Genomic DNA, 14,048 nt, shown 5'->3' with positions numbered 1-14,048 from the left:
AATAACTGTGTCTTAAAATTGTGTTTGCCGCTCTGCACATACCTGAATTGCTCTTGCGCCTTGCACTGTTGGGCCCTACGTTCCCCGGTCCACCGCGGTCTTTAGGACCGATTGTGTGGAGGGATGTAGCTCCTTCTCCTGCTCTCCTCACTTCCGGGGTGGGGTGTATTTAACTTTCATGAGCTGCTGGCAGTGCAGCAGACGCGCGCAGCGGGCACGCCAAAGGCAAGCTCGTATGCGCCCGTCTGTGCCCGGACAGCGGCAAGGGCCAGCCACGCTGTCCATTGTGCCTCAAATGACATGATTAGATGGTCCAGAAATTATCTTTTGGCCTTAAAAAGCAAATCCTGCCAGGTATGCCGACACTAACCTTGGCTTTGACAAGTATCCCAGGCCCTGTGCGAACTGTCCATTGGCTCCCGTGAGCATGTCAGAGCACACAGTTACCAGTAGTACGGAAGGCTATGAAGCAGAGAATAGCAAGCAAACAACTATTATTAAGACGTGTCTGATCAATTGCAGATCTCTGGTTAAGCATGCGACGGACATATGGCTACTACTGGAAGAGGGCAAATGGGATGCCATGTTTCTGACAGAAATATGGCTTAAGGAAGTTGCCACACCCGCAATTGCCTTGGCTATCCCTCCAGGCTTTAAAATCTGCTGTGCGCATAGGGAGGGGTCCAAAAGAAGAGTGGGGGGTAGTGATTATATACAGAGACTCATTGGAAGCTGAGTCCTCTGGGATGCCTAAAATAGGCGCAATGTAAAGCTTAAACTTCTGCCTAAAATTAGCCCCCTCCATTTCACTTTCAGGACTCCTGATCTATAGACCCCCTGACTATGCAGCTAGCGCCACCTCAGAAGTGTTCAATTACATAGCACAGAAATCCCTGGCATTTGCTCATTTCACAGTACTGGGGGATTTCAACCTTCAATGGGATAACCCAAATTGTACCCAGGCTGTTCAGTTGGAAGCTGCTCTTGCTGGAATCAATTTGGTTAAACAGGTAAAACTTTCGACTCAGAAGGCAGGGCACACCCTGGACCTTGTGTTTACAAACTTGCCATCCTTGAGTACGAAAGACCCACTGACAGGTGGTATGGTCAAATCACTACCTGATCCCTTTTTCAATCTGCCTGGGCAAAGAAAGGCAGCAGGCCGGTTCACGCATGGTCCGAAAAAGGAATTGAAAGAAGCTTATGGTAGAAAATTTAGGACCGGCTCTACAGGCGAGCCTACCTCCTTGTACGTATGACCCTAATGTAGATGCTTTGGAATTTCACAACTGAATCTCTAGGGCAATAGATACTGTAGCTCCGTCCAGATTCACTAAGTCACTGAGGCAATTGCCATCTGTCCCGTGGTTCTCTAAAGCCCTTAAACTGGATAAAAGTAGATGCAAGCACCTAGAACGCCAGTGGCGTTCCAACTATGGTGAGATAGCTAAAGCTGCACACAAGAAAGCCCTGAAAGAGCTACACAAAAGTATAAAAATGGCTAGAAGAGAATACATAGCAAAGAGCATTAAGTCAGCAGAGAACTGAAGTAGGGAGTTATTCAAGGTTGTGAATGCCTTCTTTAAGTCTCAAGAACTTCAAACTGAAGCCCAATCTTCTCCCTCACTATGTGAGAATATCCCCGACTTCTTTGATAATAAAATTCGAATAATCTATAATGCCTTTACGGATTATGCTGCAACGATTAAAACTGATACGATTGAGAGCTACCATTCACAAGCCTTGTTCAGTGAATTTTCCACGATTACGCTGCAAGACGGAATGGCTTTGATTCTTAGCTGCAAATCTGGTTCACCAGAGGACCCCTGCCCCCCGAAACTCTGGAAGGTAGTGGCTCATTTCACAGTAAAGATGTTGATCCACATTTGGAATACTTCCCTAATAACTGGTATCTTCCCTAAATCGTGGAAATAGGCCATTGTTCTGCCGTTCAGGAAAATATTTAATGGAGTGCCCGGCGATTTGAACAATTATTGCCCTATCTCTCTTCTCTAAGCCCCACATAAATGCTGGAGAATTGGGTTCAAAGGCAGCTATCCTCATTTGTCGAGCAATCTGGCATCTTGCATGATACCCAATCTGGGTTCAGGCCGGGCTTTAGTACCGAAATGGCCCTCTTGAACGTATCAGAATCAATAAGAATGACAGTGGACGCAGGGGCAACAGAGATGCTGGTGCTCCTTGACTTGTCCGCTGCATTCTACACAGTAGACCATGCAATATTGGTACACAGACTCAAGGATATTGGCTTGGGGGGGGCTGGCTTTGAGCTGGCTGACCTTTTTTCTCTCCAACCGGACACAACAGATTGCCCTGTAAACTCACAAATCCAAACGCGAGCAGATCTGGTGTGGAGTCCCTCAGGGATCAGCACTCAGCCCGCTCCTTTTTAATATCTATCTGGCCCCACTGTTTTCGCTCATAGCCAATTGGGGTGTGAAGGCTATATCTTACACCGACAACACCCAGTTGGTGTTCTCTTTTAAAGATCAAGCAGACAACGCCTTTGAGAATTTCAAGGGTTGCTTGACAGATATCTCCTTATGGATGAATAACAACAAATTGAAGCTTAACGCAGAGAAAACTGAAGTACTATTCTTTGGAAATACTCTCCCGCCGCCTGTGGACCTATGGTGGGCGTAGGAAATCTTTCCTCCACCCACCCAGGCAAAGTCTGCAAACAATATGGGGGTTAAATGGGAGACGGATCTCTCGCTTTCAGCTCAGATCATGCAGGTGTCTTCGACCTGCTTTGGTAAACTGAAAAACTTTAAAAAGTCATCCATTTATTACCTGAGGACTGTCACCGAGTAGTTATCCATGCCCCGGTGACGTCTAGATTGGACTACCTAAGCAGTCTATATGTAGGCTTACCTGCATATTTGATTAAAAGACTGCAAATGGTCCAAAATGCGGCTGCGGGAATGATTAGGCGAGTACCCTTCAGCCATCATATCTCCCTGCACATTAAGTTACTTCACTGGTTGCCCATGGCTGGAGAATTGAATTTAAGGCCCTGACCTTTGCTTTCCGCACCCTACATGGTAAGTGTCCGAGCTACTTGAAACAACGCTTATGTAGCTATAAACAGAATAGGCTCTTGAGATCAAATTCCTTAAACCTATTATGCAGTCCGAGGTTTAAGAAAGCGCGGATTGGAGGGAGATCCTTCATGGTTGCTGCATCTAAGCTATGGAATGCCTTGTCTAACTTTTTGGAGCAGATAGAATCTGAGCCATTTTTCAGGAAAGCACTGAAAACCTGGCTTTTTAGCCTAGAACCGAAGGACTAGGTTAGCGTGAGTAGTTCTTGTGGCTCGCTCTTCTGTCTTGCTTAACGCCGGGACACCTCTGCTTGAGGTAGCTGTTTGTGCTTTTACAAATTCCATTATTATTATTATTATTATTATTATTTCTTCTCTATTAAATACAGTGTCATGCACTTACTCAGCAATTGTAACCACTATGTGAATGTCACCAATCATCGGAGAAGTACCAGGAGTGATAACATAATTTAAGGATAAACAAATTACATATGACACTTGTAAAGTTTCCTTCGGTCCAAATATATCATACGGTCCCTTATACCAAACAATCACAACAGGAACTGGAACCTTTGAAATGTTCACCAGGGAAAGGACTCTTCACACTTTGTTTGGTGAAGAATGGGGTTTCAAAACCTAATTTACCAGTTCACAGCAGTGCGTTCTCGGAGTTAGTGTCCATTCAAAAGCAAGAAATAGACAGTCACAAAACCAGTCCAAAGGAAGAGGAAAAGTAACAAAATTGTAATCCAAATATATATCCATGGAAGGATAAAATATGTCTTTTTGAGCCAAATAAAAAAAGTCACTTGGTTCTGATCTGATTAATCCAAAGAGAAGTCATCAGTGTTTACAAAATAGGGGGAGGCTGTTTATACAAATGTGGGAGGCTTGTGAAGCTGTGTAGAACTGGTAGATGACTCTAATCGCCGTATGTTGTCAATACTATCATTGTCTGCTTGTTGTGTTGAAATCTGTGTAGTTGTACATGAGGACTGTATTGTGTTTCCAGATGTAACAGAAAGTAGTGATACTTCAGTGTTAGATGTCCCCAGGCGGGGAGAAGAAACTTCATTGTTGGTTTAAGCTTGTAAATGGATTTCTGTAAGGTAGTGACAGGAGAAAGGTAACTACCCAGGAGTCCTTGCAACCTACTATGCAGAACTAGCCACTTGATGTGGTTTGATAAGATCAATAGACATGAATCTCTTGTGTTTTCTACAGACAAGAGTTTTGCTACCATCAACAGCCAGGACAGACAGTCTGTAAGATGGCCCAATCTCCTTCATATTCACTATCTTCCACCATACTAGATTCCTGATCTTTCCATTCCAACCAGGAGTTGCCGGTGCTTCCTTAACTTCACCAGTGGTGGAAAGTTTCTGTTGGACGTTGCTCTGAGATCGCTGAAGTTGTTCAATTCTTGTAAAACTTCCAAATGTTCACTGATATCAAATGGTGTTTCTGCCACTACTGTACTGGGACTGTCAAGGTCTGGAACCCACATTTTAACTCCAAACAGGATCTCATAGAGAGTCCAATCACCCAAGGATTTGCTTGGCAGATTGTTTAAGGCTCTCTGTACCCCATACAGGTGGAGAACCCAACTGCTACCTGAACCTAATACTTTAGCTTTAAAGACTGCTGTCATTCACGGTTTTTACTCTCCATGACCGACGCTGTGTGTCCCTTGGGATGGTATGGTGAGTAGAAATGCATTCACACCCAATGTTCCCCTGGTATCTCTGTAAGCCCTAAAGGCAAACACCAGACCATGGTCTGAATGGAATGTGGCAACTCAAATGGGGCAATGAAGACATGCAAATCCTTTCTAACAATTCGAGGGTCCGTTGATCACTGCGGCCATACCCATAGGAATCGAGAGCAGAAATCCACTGCTAACATGATGCATATGTAAGAACAATCTGAGTGTAACAGTCCGCAGTATACCAAATAAACACAAGTGAGAGGTATGTTTGAGATTAATAGAGGTGTCTCTGGTCCACGGGCTGCGGTGGAAACCTTCATCTGCTGGCAAAAGTCACATTTAAGGACAAATTCTTTAGCCTGTTTGTATAGTCCTGGCCACCAATAGCATTGCTGCATAGTGAAATTGCAGAACCCTCCCATGTGTGAGCAGTTGTGAGACTTTAATGTGCTGCTAGGCTCGGTCCCAAACTGTGATCTGAATTAGGTATTACTCTATCTCCCACTCACGGAACATGAGCAAATGGACTGTTTTGTGCACTTAACTGGTGGGTGGATTTTAGCTGCTTACCTTTCTGTAAGAGGGTGCTATTGCACTCAACATTGGCTGCCGTCATGATGTCTCCATCTATTGTTATGTTGGAACTTGTTAATGCAGCGACTGCAGCAGTTTGCACTGTTACTTTGCTAGCCATTGAATTTCCTGCAATGTGTATTCCTACACATTTGTGGCTCAGTTTGAGAATAACATGAGCCTGTGGCAAACTTGCTTTAAGTTCAGCCACTTATTCCCAAAAGCATCTTATGCTTTATCGTGTACCCTTTGAGACTCTGAATCCATTCTGGCTCCAGTAGTGTATATACACACTATAAAACTGGACACAAAAATACGAATCGCACACTATAAGTGTGGGGAACTCTGGATCGTATTCTGAAGTGCCAGAATTAGATTTCAGTTCAGCCCGCTGTGCAGTGCAATCACCAAGTAACTGTGTAAATGTTTTATGTTGCTGGAATTCTCCACCCCTGATTTTACCCTTAACTGCTGTGCAAGCAGAAAGTTATTGGTGTTTTGTCTCTACTGCAGGCTGGGCAGAACCATCAGTGTAGATGATAAATTCATACTGGTCTATTGGCATTATTTCACTGGGCAGAGGTTATTTGTGTTCATTTGGAGGTATGCTTGTCTTTGTATTGTAGAGTCAATGACATAATCTACATCCATAGCTGTTAGTGAGTGGGCCCATTTTATCCATCTTGGATGTAAAGCTTTCACTGTGTGAACGCTGGCCTTTGTGACAGCCTCTAAGGATGGAATAGGAGTCATGACAATTATTCGTTTTCCCTGAGCCAGTGATCTTTCTTTCACTGCAGCTGTATGTACCACTGTCAGGATCTTTTCTGTCAGTGCAAAACGCATTACTGGCTTTGTGTATAAATAGTATTTTTATGCTATTGGTACAGTGTCTCCTTCATTGAATGTGACATAAGTGTATCCTGATGTACCCGCAATTATGGGGACCACCAAATTTGTGGTGTTGACATGTGTATGTAAGTGTTTGGAACCTAGCATGTCAGCTTGTACTGAACTTAAAATCTGTGTGTGTTCAGATGTCCTATGTGTACTTGAAAAATCTGGGTGCACTATGTCATAAAAAAGAGTTTTACCCATGTGCATAATCTGGTATGTATGTTTTTTCCAAAATGTACAAAAAAACCAATGTATTTGGAGGTGGTAGAAGTGCACACTTCTCTAAGAAATGTGTCACAAGACGTATGCCTTCATGGGACAACTTTTTTTCCCAAAAACAGGACACTGAGCTAGGCAATCTTCGTTTTTTTCTAAGTTGCATTTGTAGCTCATGTGTGCAAATCCTAGAACTCTGCAGTCTTCAAAGTGTGTTGATAAGTCATCTTCCATTAAGTATATGTCATTGACATAGTTCAATGCTTGGTCATCACATTTTTTACAGCAAATGTGCATGTAGCAGTGTTCAAGTGTTTGTAAGTTAAGACTAAATTATATGAATGGTCCGGTTTCATTACTAGAAACAAAGGGTTATTAATTGGTAAGGTGCAACTTTCTTTTACAACCTCATATTCATGGTGTGTGAGTATCTTTCTAACTTGTTTTTTGGCCTCATGTTTAATGGGGTATTGTCTTTGCAGTTGTGGGCTGGACCTCACAGGTATAACGTGGTGGGGGATCCTTTATCCCAACCCACGTGGTTGCGGTATAACGCTGGAGCTTATGCTAAGGCCCACTCCTTGGAGTATGTGTGTTGTAGTGATTCTGGATTGAGGTCAGAATAAGCTAGTAAAATTACTGTTTCTCTTCCTGGGCCATCCATAACAAACTCAGGTGGCCAATCTGTCTCAACCAAGAGACTGTCATAGCAGAATGACAAGTTCTCCCAAAAGAGAAAGTTGTTAGTACATGGGATACCCCACTACATCTGGAGTTGCAATTCATATAATTGACTTGGGACACTTCCACCTGAACATAGTCACTTGTTGCTACTGCCGCCAGACACTCAATAAGATTCTGGCAAACTATTGTGACTTTTTCCATGCTATCCAGCATAGCCAAAGCCCACTCCCGGTTCAGAAGCATAGTCCTCAATGTCCATGGCATGCTTTACTTTAATCCCAAACAAAACAAGTGATGGACCGAATGTGGATCAATGTCACACATTCACCCCAGTCCAAAGATCTGGGCCCAAATCCATAGTTTTTTTGCACTCCACACCACCCTGGGTTAGACAATGGCGATATGCAAATCAGCTCTGACACTGTGCCCCATGGGAACAGTCCAGTCCGAACTACAAAAGCCATGTCCTTCCCAGAACATTGATCCACATTCTGTCTATCACCTGTTTTGTTTGCAAATTCCACCCTAAGTGCACTGGGGATGCTCAGACGTGGGTCCCAGGCACTCCACACCACTGGAGTCAAGCTAGCCGGGCTGATGAGAGGTGTTACCTCGAAACCGGTCCAGTCCTCGGATGCTTGATTCCGTTCTGGGAAGGACATGGCTTTTGTAGTTCGGACTGGACTGTTCCCATGGGGCACAGGGTCAGAGCTGATTTGCATATCGCCATTGTCTAACCCAGGGTGGTGTGGAGTGCAAAAAAACGATGGATTTGGGCCCAGATCTTTGGACTGGGGTGAATGTGTGACATTGATCCACATTCTGTCCATCACCTGTTTTGTTTGCAAATTCCGCCCTAAGTGCGCTGGGGATGCTCAGACGTGGGTCCCAGGTACTCCACACCACTGGAGTCAAGCTAGCCGGGCTGATGAGAGGTGTTACCTCGAAACCGGTCCGGTCCTCGGATGCTTGATTCCGTTCTGGGAAGGACATGGCTTTTGTAGTTCGGACTGGACTGTTCCCATGGGGCATAGGGTCAGAGCTGATTTGCATATCGCCGTTGTCTAACCCAGGGTGGTGTGGAGTGCAAAAAAACGATGGATTTGGGCCCAGATCTTTGGACTGGGGTGAATGTGTGACATTGATCCACATTCTATCCATCACCTGTTTTGTTTGCAAATTCCGCCCTAAGTGCGCTGGGGATGCTCAGACGTGGGTCCCAGGCACTCCACACCACTGGAGTCAAGCTAGCCGGGCTGATGAGAGGTGTTACCTCGAAACCGGTCCGGTCCTCGGATGCTTGATTCCGTTCTGGGAAGGACATGGCTTTTGTAGTTCGGACTGGACTGTTCCCATGGGGCATAGGGTCAGAGCTGATTTGCATATCGCCATTGTCTAACCCAGGGTGGTGTGGAGTGCAAAAAAACGATGGATTTGGGCCCAGATCCTTGGACTTGGGTGAATGTGTGACATTGATCCACATTCTGTCCATCACCTGTTTTGTTTACTTTAATCCCAGCCACTTTCTTCTTCTTAAATTGAGGCTTTGACTGTGTATGTTTTTCTTCCCTTTTTTATTATGAAGTCAGAAGAGCGTTGTAAGTCCTTTAGTTTCATGTACTCCTCTGATCTGGGCCTTGCTCTCTCTCCTCTCTCCAAATATTTTTCAGATGATTACTGAAAGGAAAAAGAAGGACGTGCATCAGTATCCTGATACCTATTAATCTGATGATTGTTTCATCGTTGTGCACGGTGTAGTGTTTATCCTGTTATCTCCTGTTGAGGAGATTCATTCTGTGTTTTAGTCTTTTCTTTATTTTTCTTATTATCCCACTGTTTTTAGAAGACTCAGGTGCCTGCTTCCAGGTATCCTTTTCAGAATTACCCTTAAGTTGTGGTTTATTAGGTCTGGCTTCCAAATTATCTTTACCTATTTATGTATAGGTTACCTCAATCATTATAGGTAGTTCATGCTCCTGATCTACCTGAGTTACCTATGTGAGCCCCTGGCATGTAGCCAGTACTGCGGCTTTCCCTTTTATATAACTTAGTATGATTGAGGATACTGTATCAAAATTGTTCATTAGTTTTATCCACAAATCCAGGGCAGGGGCTGCCTTGCACTCATTCTGAATCTATTTCAGCACTTCAGGCACAACAGCTAAGGACGGTGAACTGTGCATTCTGGTATAGATTGCAGCAAAGACTGTGCCCCAAGTCTTCCATCAGGGAAAACATCCCCACTGGCAGGCATATCGTGAGAATTCTATGTTTGACTTGGGATTTCACATGGTAAAACACTGCGTCAAGCTGATTCTTTTTTTGTGCAATCCAGAACGGAATCTCATCTCGTCTGCTGGTAACCTTACCCATTATTACATTAATGGTAACTGGACTCATTCCAGGGGTAGTCAATTGTGGTTGTGCAGCTTGAGCAGCCCTTTGTGGGATTGCCAATATGGTGTACATAACGAATTGTACTAGACGTCTCTGGAGTGTTCCTAAACCTGTGTATTGTACTCCGATCTCTACATCTGTAAGATATAGTATGTCTGGATATGGCATGTAACCGGCTCAGCCTGGCCATGTTGGGCCCTCATTACTGAGGGGACCCAGTCCGACATCCTCTACTGCATATGGGAGGGTACCTAGGAACCTGTTCATGTGTTCCTGATAAGTGAATGGGATTTCTAAATCCACATATGCTGTATATTGTTTTGATACTGCTACTTCAGTGTATGTGTGAAAATGCCCTGTATTGGCATTTACTGCCGGGAATGTGACCCATGAAGAGAATACCTCTGTTCTGTATGCAAGGAAATCATGGCAACAGATCTAAACACCTTTTGTTTGGTACCTCGTACATGCCCAAAAGGAGACACAAGAAATACTCGATTTGGCATTTCATATATTTACTGAAGCAATAAGATTCTTGTGTAAAATACATGCACTGTAATAATCAATCAAAGGAAAGAAAACAGAGTAATCAGCATCACAAGAATAGTAAAGAAAATGAGCAGTTAAACCATTGTACTGTTCAATGGATTATATGGATTATATGCTTGCATATAATTATGGTTATATTTATGAACCTACCTAGCGCTTCCTATCCTAGTGTGCCTAGGGTGGGTGATTCTGCCAGAATCCCTTAGGGTGATCTAACTACCTAGTTACCTGTGGGTATTTTTCATCTGGGAGCCCATCTTGGTGTAGAGCTTGGCATCATCCATCTAAGGGGGTTAACAGGATTCATCTGGGCTGGAATTCTGCCATGGGGCGACCTTAACAGTGAAAGCAAAATGCTCCTCTAACTAAACATAGGAGTGATGGTGTTTATATAATAAATTTCACCCATGTTGCCATGCCGAAGCCCCAGTCAGTCCGCCTTTGTTGTTGATTCCATCTCTACAGAGCTGTCGCCTGTGTGGACAATAACAAGCAACATTTTGCGCAGTGAACTTAGCCTCTGTACAGAATGTTCAAGGTTATGATAATATGCCTACGAAGAAATGTAAATGTAAGCAAAGTCATTTCAGGGAATATTATCCTACACAGGCACGCAAGCGAATGTGTGTCAAATGTCAATGTTCAAGAAAAGATGCCAACTTTAAACGCTGACATGTAAAATGTGGTATTCCTACCAGGGACTAATGTGACCACATAACACAATTTGCATTGTCATTAAGTTTGGCTATAGTGTGATTGTATGCTGCTATCTCCCTGTGTTGTCTATGTAAGACCCCTTTCGTAATAGTGGCCTATAGATTCCGCATTTCCTTGATACCAATTTCTGAAAACACATCAATATTATCATTTGTGATTTGTGATACCAACTGTTATTTGGGTTTGAAAGATGTGTCCCCTTCCTCTGTGACATTCAGGCCAATTGATTCTATTATGTAATTCACATTCCTTCACCCGATCTCACCTTCCAATTCAATTAATTCTCTCATCAACTTAATATCTGATACCAATAAATTATTTCTCCACCACAATCTAAATTAACAAAGGATCTAGCAATCTTACTTTCCTTTTCTTTGTGTATCTTCATCAACTTATGTTTTATTATAAAGTTATACAGATCAATTCTAGACAGGATGTAATTAAAGTCAGATTCTTGACAGTATGACAGATCTAGGAGCAATATTTTGATTCCTGTATCCGTGAGTTTTGCATTTCATTTTTCCATCCATCAATGTTTTTTGCTGTTCCTTATTACTCTTCCACCTTTTTCTTCCCATCGACCTTCTGCCTGTGACATCCCTCCTTTGTTTTCTTCTCCTTTTTTATTGACTCACCCTCTCCTTGGCCTGTAGTTTGTGCACCTGCTGAGTCATAAAAAAATGTAACTTATCCACAATAGATGTGTAGCCGAACCCTTCTTTCTTAATAGTTCCTTGTGTGCTTGTCAGAACTTATAGCTGAACTCCTATCACTCATAGTGATGTCTTATTTATCTGTGTTTATCTGTCACCTTATATTGTTGAGCAAAAACAACAAGATGATAGACGGAGTGCTGAAACTTTTTACCACTCACCCCAGTCACACATATGGGTTCAATCCATTGTTCTTTTGCCCACTATACCACCGCAGTTTGGACCCAGCCATATGCAAATCAGTGGTCTTTCATAATTTAGTATAATTAAAAACATAAGTCCTTTCGGCGCACTTTCTACTTCAACATGTTTTATCAAAGACGTGCTCCACCATTTGGACAGTTCACTCCTATACAGTTTCTTCAAATTATTGAGCTTTTATTGTATATCCTCAGTATTACCTGGCTTTACCTGGCCACTGTATGCCCACTCCATCTCTGTACCGGACTTTCACACACATAGAAAGGTGTTCTGCTGCCATTTCCCTTGCTTTGAAATCTGCCTCAGCCATTCTTTAAAAAATACATGCAACTAGTAGTCACCTAACACAGCTTGGCAGCTCAACAAATTACTATCCTCTTTTGAGCAGTAACAACAGCGGTGCTCGGTGAAGTGGCATGACTGCCACCAATGCCTCTCCAGAAACACTGTCACAATTGTGAAAATTAGAGACCGGCAAACTGAAACTGGTCTGTGAATATCAATTCAAATGGGCAGGGTGAAAACTATCAACACGTTTTGGCTACTGCTAGCCTTGTATCTAAATCAACAAGAGAGAAAAGGGTCAAGTAGTCACTCTTACACCCCTTAAATCATATATATCAAACAACTAAAGAGTAACCATATACATTAAAATTGGACATTTTAGAGAAGGGAATAGCAGTTGTGTTCGGGCCTTGGATGTGTTTGCATTAGGTGCTTCAGCGGGCTGTCGCCGGACGCAACAATCCCGTGCGTGAAGGCTTCCCCTGCCACAAGTTCATGTTGATATCGCAACTTAAACAATTAATTGGAGAACCCTGATTTGAAAGAGGGCTTCCACACGGGAATTCCGTGAGTCTGTTTGGAACACAATCCCTTCCTTCTTTTTTTTGACTCCCTTCCCTAGTTTGCGCTTTAGGGTGCGTGGGCTATGAGTTTGGGATATAATTGGTCCTGATGAATGCTGAGTGTAAACAGCTCATGAAAGCAGAACCATGTCGACCTAATTTACTATTTAGATTGGACTTTTTTTTCAAATTAACTTAACCATCTTTTTGTCCATTTATTACACTGTTTTTAGTGAAAGTGGACTGTCCCTTCATTAAAGTAATTTTAGGGAGCGGTTACATTTTCTTTTAACATTCACTCTTCTCACGTAATGGCACTAACTCACTTGCCTACAAAAGGAACCCAATGACGACACTGGGCACCAATTCTTTTGGTGCCTGAGGGTTCCACATCACAGTTCTACTGACTACACCTAATTTCTGTTTGGGTCTGGTAACTGCTATTTCCTTCTCTAAAATGTCCAATTTTAATGTAAATGGTTACTCTTTAGTTGTTTGATATACTGCTAGCCTTGTTCATGACAGTTGAAGCTATTTTGAAAGTGCATCATATATAACATTAGTGCATGTAATTCAAAGACATGGAAAGCAAGCCCACCTATGATTACGATACTACAATCATAATTCAGTGTTAAAAATGAATATGCTTAAGTGAGAGGTATTAACAATCCATACATAAACACACTTACAGTTGTTCTGATTTACTTACCGTGCTGACCCCAGTGACAGCTGCTACCTGGAAGCAGCAGTGGGGGAGGGGGGAAGGAGTGGAGGGGAGCGGGTAAAAAAAAAAATCACTTACCTCCCGGCTGGCTGACTTGCCAGGCACCGCTGCCTCTCCTACGTCCTCTTCCTGGCTTTTTGGGGGAAACGGGAAGCACCAGGGCTCTCACGATCCCTGCAGCCAAGCACAACACTGCAATGCAGCATTGTGATTGGTCTGAGTGCTGTGACACAACGCTCAACCTGGGGCTGGAGGGGTGGTCATGTTCTCTATGCAGGCTGAATGCAGCCTGCATAGAGAACATGCTATGTGCGCATGACTGTTTGGCTGGCCCGAGGCGGCCGGCCAATCAGTGCAAACCACTCCTCCCCCTGCTCTGAGCGCAGCCTCGCCCCACCAAGATGCCGTAACGGGAAAAAATAAAATAATAACCTCAAGTTAATATCATTTTATTTTTCCTTTTTTTACACTGCATAAAGTAGTGGGGCGACGCTCCTCCACCTTAGCAGAGGAGCCACCACTGGCAGACCCAGATTGCCCCAGTGAGCTGTATTCCTAGAGGCTAAGCAATTTTCTCAGTGCACAGTGTTATACCTTTATAGGAATATATGTACTCGGACCGCACAAGTTAGCATATTATGTGACTGTGAAGAGGCCAGTGAGTGGTAGTCACATAACATGCTCACTTACAAGAGGTTTTGGAATACTATCGTCAGGGTCATCACTTAGACATAGTTTTGTAAGTCTGACTTGAGTA

Source organism: Lissotriton vulgaris, chromosome 5 (genome assembly GCF_964263255.1).
Source record: "Lissotriton vulgaris chromosome 5, aLisVul1.2, whole genome shotgun sequence".
In the NCBI taxonomy this organism is placed as follows: domain Eukaryota; kingdom Metazoa; phylum Chordata; class Amphibia; order Caudata; family Salamandridae; genus Lissotriton; species Lissotriton vulgaris.
Note: the sequence above shows the minus strand (reverse complement) of the source record.